Consider the following 10,084-nt stretch of genomic DNA (forward strand, 5'->3'; position numbering starts at 1 on the left):
CTGAATACAGCAGCTGGATTTTGCAGGGATCTTGTTTTATTGTTGTTCTGTGTTGTGCCTATGTGCAGGAGACATGTGACCGACCAACTCAATTAACACTCAAAGTCCTGTCTACTTCAAAACTGAACATTTATTGCACTTTGAAGTTAAAAACAGTTGGAATATGAGTACAAATGCTTCAGATATAACTCAGGAAATCAGGAAAAACACCTGCTTTAATCAACGTTTCATGATAATATCAACTGCTTCAATCTTCAAACTTTATTTTCATCCTTACCGACTGTCAGCAGACCTGAAGCCATGCATACGCGTTTGGGTAAATGTTTCATATTTAGTTTATGAAAGAGGAGTTTGGGAAGATCAGGACTTGGTTTAAAGTGATCTATTATAAATAGAAACGGACAGGGGCAGCATTTAATCCACCCCCACTCAACGGGAACTGGTTATTGTAGTGGTTTAGAAAGGTAAATGATAAGGAAGAAATATAGCTCACATTTCTTTCCCCAAACAATTATTTAGTCGTCTGAATATATGAACTAAATTAGCAAGTTGGAAGTTTTATTTCTTTTGTTCTCCCTGAACTTTGCCTTGTGCTGGTGGTTGTGTGAAAAACCCCATTAAATGTGAAACTTATTTTGTAGATCTGTTTGGTTGTTTACGTGATGTCCTTTTTCTCAGTAGAGTGGCTCATTGCAATAACTGTCTTGATGCACTGGCTGTTACAATATTTGGCACAGGCGGTAAATGTGGCGCTGGCTTCAGAGGTGCACAACGTCTGAGTTATATAATGGCAATCTGCGGGAGGTGAAAGGTGCCCAGCTTATTGCAGGCTTGTTTTATTAGGGCCCGAGCACCTTCAGTGCGAAGGCCCTATTGTATCTGTAGGAATTTTTTTTCTTTCTTTCTTTCTTTTTTCTTCTGACGAAAGGAGGGCCTTTTTGCCCCCCTAAACGTGCCCAAAAAGTCACCAAATTTTGCATGCAAGTCAGGCCTGGCGAAAAATTTGATATTAAATGGTTTACAATAATGGGCGTGGCAAAATGGCTCAACAGCGCCCCCTTGAAAACTTTGTGCCTCAAGCCCCACGATACGGTTTGACGTACATGCACGAAAATCGGTACACACCTGTATCATGGCACAACTTAAAGAAAAGTCTCTTGGCGTCATGCCCTAAACCGAACAGGAAGTCGGCCATTTTGAATTAGTCGTGTCATTTTGGCGAAATTTATGCCATTCCTCTGAAAGTTAATTCAGCCCGAACCGTAACGTGCCCCCAAGTGTGTTATACATCAAAATGTGCGTCTCCATCCTGCGACAACACGCATTACTTTTCTCTTTCAAAAGCGTTACCGTGGCGGCGCTAGACACCAAAAAGCGCGCCCACCCTTCATCTGATTGGTTCGACAGAAAAAAATTTTTGTGCCTCAAGCCCCATAATACGGTTTGACGTACATGAACGAAAATCGGTACACACCTGTATCATGTCGCAACTAAAAGAAAAGTCTCTTGGCGCCATGGCCGAAACCTAACAGGAAGTCGGCCATTTTGAACATTCTGAATTAATCGCGTAATTTTGGAGCAATATATGCCATTCCTTCGAGAATCAATTCAGCCCGAACCGTATCGTGAACCCAGATGTGTTATACATCAAAATGTGCGTCTCCATCCTGCGACTACACGCATTACTTTTCTCTTTCAAAAGTGTTACCGTGGCGACGCTAGACGCCAACAAGCGCACCCCCCCTTCATCTGATTGGTCCATATTTGATAGTTCCCCAAAAGGCACCAAATTTAGCATGCAAGCCAGGCCTGGCGATAAATTTGATATTTCATGGTTTGCATTAATGGCCGTGGCAAAATGGCTCAACAGCGCCCCCCGGAAAACTTTGTGCCTCAAGCCCCACAATACGGTTTGACGTACATGCACGAAAATCGCTACACACCTGTATCATGGCACAACTTAAAGAAAAGTCTCTTGGAGCCATGGCCGAAACCGAACAGGATGTCGGCCATTTTGAATAAATTGTGTCATTTTGGCGAAATTTATGCCATTCCTTCGGAAGTTAATTCAGCCCGAACCGTAACGTGCACCCAAGTGTGTTATACATCAAAATGTGCGTCTACATCCTGCGACTACCCGCATTACTTTTCTCTTTCAAAAGTGTTACCGTGGCGACGCTAGACGCCAAAAGGCGCGCCCCCCCTTCATCTGATTGGTCCATATTTGATAGTTCTCCAAAAGTCACCAAATTTTGCATGCAAGCCAGGCTTGGCGATAAATTTGATATTTCATGGTTTGCATTAATGGGCGTGGCCTAACGGCTCAACAGCGCCCCCTAGAATACTTTTATCTTCCATAACTTTTTAATGGTTTGACATAGGAAGTTGTGGGTGGTGTCATGGGACTCTGTAATGAGTCCTTAAGCTTCGTTGGCCTTAATTAGCCCCGCCCCTTCTTCTGATTGGTTGTCCCGATTTTCTGCTATAACATTGGAATGGTTTGACATAGAGAGTCCTGGGTGGTGTCATCAGATTCTTTATGGAGTCCTTGACCTTCATTGGCCAGAATTAGCCCCGCCTCTTCTTCTGATTGGTTGTCCCTTTTTTCTGCTATAACTTTTGAATGGTTTGACATAGGAAGTCGTGGGTGGTGTCATGGGACTCTGTAGTGAGTTCTTAAGCTTCGTTGGCCTTAATTAGCCCCGCCCCTTCTTCTGATTGGTTGTCCCGATTTTCTGCTATAACTTTGGAATGGTTTGACATAGAGAGTCGTGGGTGGTGTCATCAGATTCTGTATGGAGTCCTTGACCTTCATTGGCCTGAATTAGCCCCGCCCCTTCTTCTGATTACAAATATTAAAAAAATTAGGAAAAAAAAGTTCCAGACATTTTATCGCTATGTTGGTCTCTCCTAACCCAGTAAGTCAAAGTGAAAGGAATAGCTGAGACATACCTCAGCCAGGAAATTGCAGTCTTTGGTGCCAGAGGTCGGGAGTTTGAGCCTTGCTGTATGCCGAAATTTTTGTCAGCAATTTTTGTGTTTTTTTTACATCAAAATGTGTGTCTCTGTCCTGCGACGACGCACATTACTTTTCTCTTTCAAAAGTGTTACCGTGGCGACACTAGACGCGAAAAAGCGCTCGTCCCCTTCATCTGATTGGTCCATATTTGATAGTTCTCCAAAAGTCACCAAATTTTGCATGCAAGCCAGGCCTGGTGAAAAATTTGATATTTCATGGTTTGCATTAATGGGCGTTGCCTAACGGCTCAACAGCGCCCCCTAGAATACTTTTCTCTGCCATAACTTTTGAATGGTTTGACATAAAGAGTCGTGGGTGGTTTCATGGGACTCGGTATTGAGTCCTTGACCTTCATTGGCCTGAATTAGCCCCGCCCCTTCTTCTGATTGGTTGTCCCGATTTTCTGCCATAACTTTTGAATGGTTTGAAATAGAGAGTCGTGGGTGGTGTCATCATACTCTGTATGGAGTCCTTGACCTTAATTGGCCTGAATTAGCCCTGCCCCTTCTTCTGATTGGTTGTTCCTTTTTTCTGCTATAACTTTTGAATGGTTTGACATAGAGAGTCGTGGGTGGTGTCATTTTTGATATGCTTATGGGGGGCGGTGGACGTGAGTGCGAGGGCCCGTTCATCGCTGCTTGCAGCTTTAATTTAAGTCTTAAAACCCTCAGAGCTGTCTGTAGATGATGATGATGATGATGCACGCAATCCATAAAAGCTCATAAAAAAACTACACACTGACATTTATTGTTAATGATCATAAGCCAGGTATTCGGGCAGACCCACAGATACACAACAGCAGGCCATCATTTCTGCTTAAACACAGCCGGGCGTACCAGAACTAAAGACAATATTAACCCATCAAACAGGTGTGTTTGTGGTGCACAAAATCCCGCAGGCTTTACAATGTTTAAGTCATTTAGGAGGATTTATTAGTCTTACAATAGCCACTTAGAGAAATAAAGTGTCCCTCCTAACTTTAAATCCTGTACCAGTAAATGCTCAGAAGCTAAAGTCAGAACTTTCCAATGTTCAGAAGACAAAACAAAACTAAGTTTTGATCTTATGGGAGGTGGTAACTAAACTAAAGCTGCAGTGATCAACTAGGCTACTAGTAACATTTAATTCTGACTCGTGGGGTTTCGTGGGCTTTCGAGGGGTCCAGATCAGCCTTGACCTGCCTGCTTGCTGCTTCCCACTCAGAGCTCTGCCAGTGCTTTTTAGGATGGCAAGACTTTTTATCAGAAATACAGCGTACATTTGAGTCATGGATAAGTAAGAAGGGAAGGGCATCCTCTGGATGGAAGGTCGATGGATTGATACCCATCAACTCAAGTTTTTTACTTATAAAGTATAAAAGTACTGGTTTCAAAACTACTTAAAGTATAAAAGTAAAAGTAATGTAAGGGGGAAAAAAGCCATTAAGGACAAAAGCCATTGAAAATGAATGCATCTTAGTATAATGCAAATATATTAAAGAACCATATATGTGTACTATTGAGCATTAACATGTGTTTCAGAGAGCAGGAGATATGATGACTAGTTGCCTATAAGTATTGTAATGGTGCAAAAAGTCAAACTTCAGAGGCATGTTATCATTTATCCTAACCTTTATTGGAATGTACATCCAAGTTTAGTTGCAGGAATCTGAGGGAAAGGATGTAAGAACAAAACTGGACAAGAACATCTGTGCCACAACCACAACCAAATTCACTCTATCCGGAAGGAGTAAAAAGTACAGATAATTGTGTGAAAATGTAAGGAGTAAAAGTAAAAAGTCGTCTGAAAAATAATTACTCCAGTGAAGTATAGATAACCAAAATTTCTACTTAAGTAAGGTAACAAAGTATTTGTACTTCGTTACTTGACACCTCTGTTGATTCCCAGCAGGGGCATTTTTTGAACTGTTTAATTTAGACCTTGTAAATCAGAGACAAAAGTATATTCACAGAAGCCAATGATGAAGTGAGCATGGTGTCTGTTTCAACAAGTCCCTGTTTCAGACGTAGTGCTCCGTCAGACTTTCAAATAAATGAACCGGTCTTCAGGTGCACCAGATATCTTTCGGCATACATCAACAACAATAGATGATGTCATATATGTGAGTCCACAATGAAGTAAAAGGTTTGATTATGCCAAGATGTAAATGGTTGAAAAAAAGGAGGAACGGCAGCTGTTCTTGGTGACTGAGCTCCAGAGGTCAGCATAGACTTGCCCCACGATATAAGAGAGAATCAAGCAGGAAAAGATGTAATAACCCGGCATAATGACCTGCTGCTGGCGAAGGTCACTGGCAGTCCTTGGTGTACGTTTACAAGCAAAAACCACACAAATTCTGAAATGTCACTTTTCATTCACATCTCATGGCCACATAATGGTTGTATATCCAATCTGGAACCACATACTGAAGGTAAACGACAGCAATCGCAAAATGTGAATCGACATTTGGATTTATGTGTCTACACGGACCTGAAAAACACTGATGTGAGATGGAGGTCACTTCTGCTCGGAGGTGTGAATGTAATCTAAAACGCAATTATTCAATCGTAGCAGAACTTCCAAAGTCACCATTTGAAGTGTTCTGTGATGCTGAAGTATCACACACATCACTGATTAGTGTCAGAAATGACAGAAAGTGTTCATTTGCATGCATTCTGCACGGACAAGGTGTGAAGAAGGTGCAAGAGTTTAAATACTTCTGCTCAAATGTTCATAGAGATGGAGGGAAGGAGGTGAAGAAAGGCGTAGGCTGAGTGGAGAGGGTGGAGAAGACTGTCTGGAGTGATTGGTGATGGATGGGTAGCAGCATTAGTAAAGGTTTACAAGACTCTAATACCTCCAGCTCTTCTCTGAGGCTTGGAGACGGCAGCACCAACACACCTAACAGCAGAGCTGGAGGTGGCGGAGATGTTAAGATTTGCTTTGGGAGTGACGAGGATGGACAGGATTAAGAGCAAGCACATCCGTGGAACTGCCTAGGAAGTCTCTGAGATGCAGTAAGAGAGGCGAGACTGACATGGTTTCCACACCAAAAGAGGAGGCAAAGTAAATATGTTATAGAACAATCCTGGAGATGGAGCTGCCAGGTAGAGAAAACGCTGATGCCAACGGGATATTTCTGGATATGTAGTTTGATGGAGCGACAGTGACAGGTGCAGGAGGCAACATAAGTTGGAAATAAGTGATCTTCTGTCATGAACCCTAAAAGGAAAAACCAAAAGCACTTGAATTGTATGCATTTTTTTTATTTATTTTTTATTTTTATTTTTATTTTTTTTATTTATTAACATACAGTGCAAACAATGACAAAAGACAACATCAGTATGTGTGTGTGTGTGTGCGTGCCATGTTTGAGTGTAAATAAGATGATGAAAAAAGATGCATAAATTGAGAATATTAATTTGAGAGTGAACAAATAAATAATTATCATATAGAGTGGTGTAGCATGATATGATATATAAATATAGCATAATAAATATAGTAATATCCTAATATAACAATTTGTATAAAATATTATAACATATAACCAAATTATATCACCATACTATTATATATAACAATATAATACTATAGTTTAACATCCCATGAGATTTCATAACTTAATATAATAATATGAAACAATATATCATGATAATGCCAGAAATAATTATTAGAGTTAGAATTGGTAATTTATGTTTTGAAATGAGGGGTGAGATCAGACCGGGGCGTCAGGGAAGTGTATGCATTTTTTCATATACTATTGTTTTGAAACAGGTAAGCGTGATGGGTTTAGCATAACATTTGCCACTGTAGCAAGTATGTCTCCTTAAATGACACTAGTGAAATAATAACTGCAGTCAACGATGCGCAGGAAGGCAGGCAGGTTCCATCTTGCTTTGCGCTTGTTAACATCATGAACTCACACATCTAACCTCTGAAGGCCTCTATATAATCTGCTGGCCTCGTCTTCGCAAAAACACGCCTACGCGAAACAAAAGTGCCCACACGCATGTACACCGTCTGCTCAGCGGCTGCGATCATCTACTGGCATGAGAACACAGCAGCCTGCAGCCTCCAGGGGGGGCCTGAGGAGCTGCGGGTGGGAGGCCAGGTTTTCCTGGCAGGCCGTCGGCTCCTCACCCGGTACAACGCTCTGTCTGTCTGAGCCGCCCTCCCCGTCAACTCAAGGACTCCTCTATCAAGCGTCTGTCACTATCGCTCTCTGTCTGTGCAGATCGCTAACAGATGTCCAAGTCGGAATCAGTGAGTGGCGTGGCACAGCGGTGAGGTGGGGGGGGGGTTACGTGATGTGTAAAAGGATTACACGTGAAATGCTATCTGACAGTGGTGTGAAAAGACAGAAACCTGTCTGGATTATTTCGTATTTCCAGGGAAAGGATGATTGCTTTTGAGTCAAATTTACACTGGCGTGGTTTTAGGGATGATTTTACATTTCTATAAGTCAACTCTGCCTTGGGATGTTTAGCAGATACGCGCAAGACCTCTCGCTCAAACGCAACGTGTAAATCAGCCTTTCATGAATGTAACATAATCACTTCACAAACATAGAAATCATTCCCAGTGTGGCCATCATCACTGAGATGTATCCATCCATCTTCTTGTTATGGTTATGATATTTTGTATTTTCTCAAATTAGTGAATTTATAAATGAATTTGGGCTAAAAATAGAAAATGTCAGAGAGAAGGGCCAACATGTCCAGCAGGTACATTTAAAACCTGTGTCCCATCTTGAGCAGATTTATCACTTAGCAGCAGAATATCAGAATTTTTTTTTTCTTCTTTTTTTAGGTAATAAAACAAATGCAGCCTCTGAAGACCGTGTGATTATAGTATACATTTGTTGTGGCTTTCATTCGAGGGACTAGTGCAGCTTTCAGCACATAAACATCAGCACATGATTACATGTAAAGGAAATGATGCAGCTGGAAAGCTGTTGCAAAAGTTCTCCCATAGCATTTTTCACCTGCACCATAGCTTACAAATAGTGAGTGGTGGCGATGTGTAGCAGCTTGCCTAATATTCAGCAGATTAGATTGCTCTGTTGATTCATGGAAAACAGGGTGAAAATGGGGTTAAAACAGTGCAGCTGTGGCTCCGGAGGTGGAGCGGTCCACATGTTGAAATATTCTTGGGCATGACACTTAACTCTACGTTCACGTAACGTAACGGTCTGTAATGCTGAAAAAGACACTGTTTACACAAAAACTACACAAAATAATGGTGCTGTATAAATGTGAACGAATGTGTCACTTCGGTCAGCAAAGACTAGATAAAACACTCTTTGACCACAATCCGTAAGTAAGGATGTGAACACCGCTTGAAAAGCTTCAAAGTATTATAGTTTGGGTTAAAAAATCTCTAAAAACAGCAGATTATGGCAGCTGTGTGTCATGATCACATGCAGGAGTGAAGGATTAGCCATGTGGTCACATCCCAGAAGAAACCATTGGAGCATACCGCTGAAAAACTCAACGTCTGGAAAGGTTCAATACACTGATCTTCATACGGCTGCCTGCAGAGCTAAATCCGTTCGATTCCTCTGTGGGATGTAACGGACAAATGACTGCGATCCATGAAAACCCAATCCCGACTTTTAAAGGATTTAACGGGACTGACTTCTTGTTAGCTGATATCGCAGGACATCTTTTAGGTTCCAACTCATCAAAACTGGTTTGGTGTTGCGGCTGGATCAGTGACTTACAGCTGCGTAAGGGTAAAAACGTAAAACCTAAATGTTACCATTGTGTTTCATCTTTGAGCAAAGGCTTGCCTTACGTGATGTTTAGTCTCTTCCATTGTCTTGCTGATATTCCTCATAAAAACCTATATTAATATTTTCAATTTGAGCTTCACTCTGCCACAGAAATCAATTACATCTCAGGGGCTTTTGTTGCAACGATGAGGTATGTTACTTTAGCCACTGGCTGACAAAAATGAATGAAAACCTGCATTTAGATTTTGGTCATAGATCAGGATATCACCGGCACTGATGCAAGCTACATTAATCCACCCCCAGCTGTGGATATTACCTTCTCCCTCGTCAACACTTTGCAGTACCATTTACCTCCGCAGGCAGGAAAAACCTCCTCACAATATGTGAGAATGCGTTTAAGACCTTTTTAAAGACTTTTGATGGACATGTTTGTGGTTGCAGGATTTGAACTCTTAGGTCACACGGTTCCCCTCTGACCACAACCCTCAAAGGAGTGCATTTCAAAGGAGCCGATAATCTCCAACAACAAGAGTAATTTATGGGTCAGTGTAGCCAAGTCACGGTTTATTAATTCAGAGACTTGATACAGGTCATTGGCAGTGACTGTGGTGAGTTGAATGAAATGTTGCCCGGACTCCGTCTTGGTCGGTGCAGGTGGAAGTGAATTCTAATCCAGCCGTCATGCTGCACAGCTTACTAATAAACCACTCGGAGTGCAGATAGCAGTATCCGTGCACTCCTGACTGCTACTGTGAACAGTGAAAGACCTGACCCAAGGCCAAAGTGTCAAACCTGAATAAAGCGGTTTCAACCTTGGGGTTGTAATGCCTCCGTCTGTGCTAGATGACAATTAAAATGTACCTACATGTGTGAAGGTCTCATGGTTATTTGTTCTTCTACTAACAGTTTACTAATGCTGGTCCTTGGTTAACCAAACATTGATGAGCTTAGAGTCCTATATACTGTAGGATGAACAAAAGATATACTTCAGCTGCTAGTATTCTGGAAGCTCTTTTTGAAATTGGATATGAAGGATATTCATGGATTATTCACAGGGACTGTGTAGGAATAGATTTTGAGTGACATTGTGAGAAAGGACACAATAGAGCTGGCAGAAAATGAGGAAGGGGAAGTGAAAGAGTGGAAGTGCAATAATGGTCCCAGAGTGGACTCAGTCCAATGACGTTTCAATCCATCGCAAAATGCCTTCACACCAAGAAGAACCTCTGCAATTTGTATTCTGGTTTGTCCAGAAACCCTGAATCTGCAGATGTCAGAGTTTTTTTTTTTTTTTTTTTCTTATTTATTTTTCTTTTTTTAGGGGGGGGGGGGGGGGGTGTAAACATACAAAT

Source organism: Cololabis saira, chromosome 10 (genome assembly GCF_033807715.1).
Source record: "Cololabis saira isolate AMF1-May2022 chromosome 10, fColSai1.1, whole genome shotgun sequence".
In the NCBI taxonomy this organism is placed as follows: domain Eukaryota; kingdom Metazoa; phylum Chordata; class Actinopteri; order Beloniformes; family Belonidae; genus Cololabis; species Cololabis saira.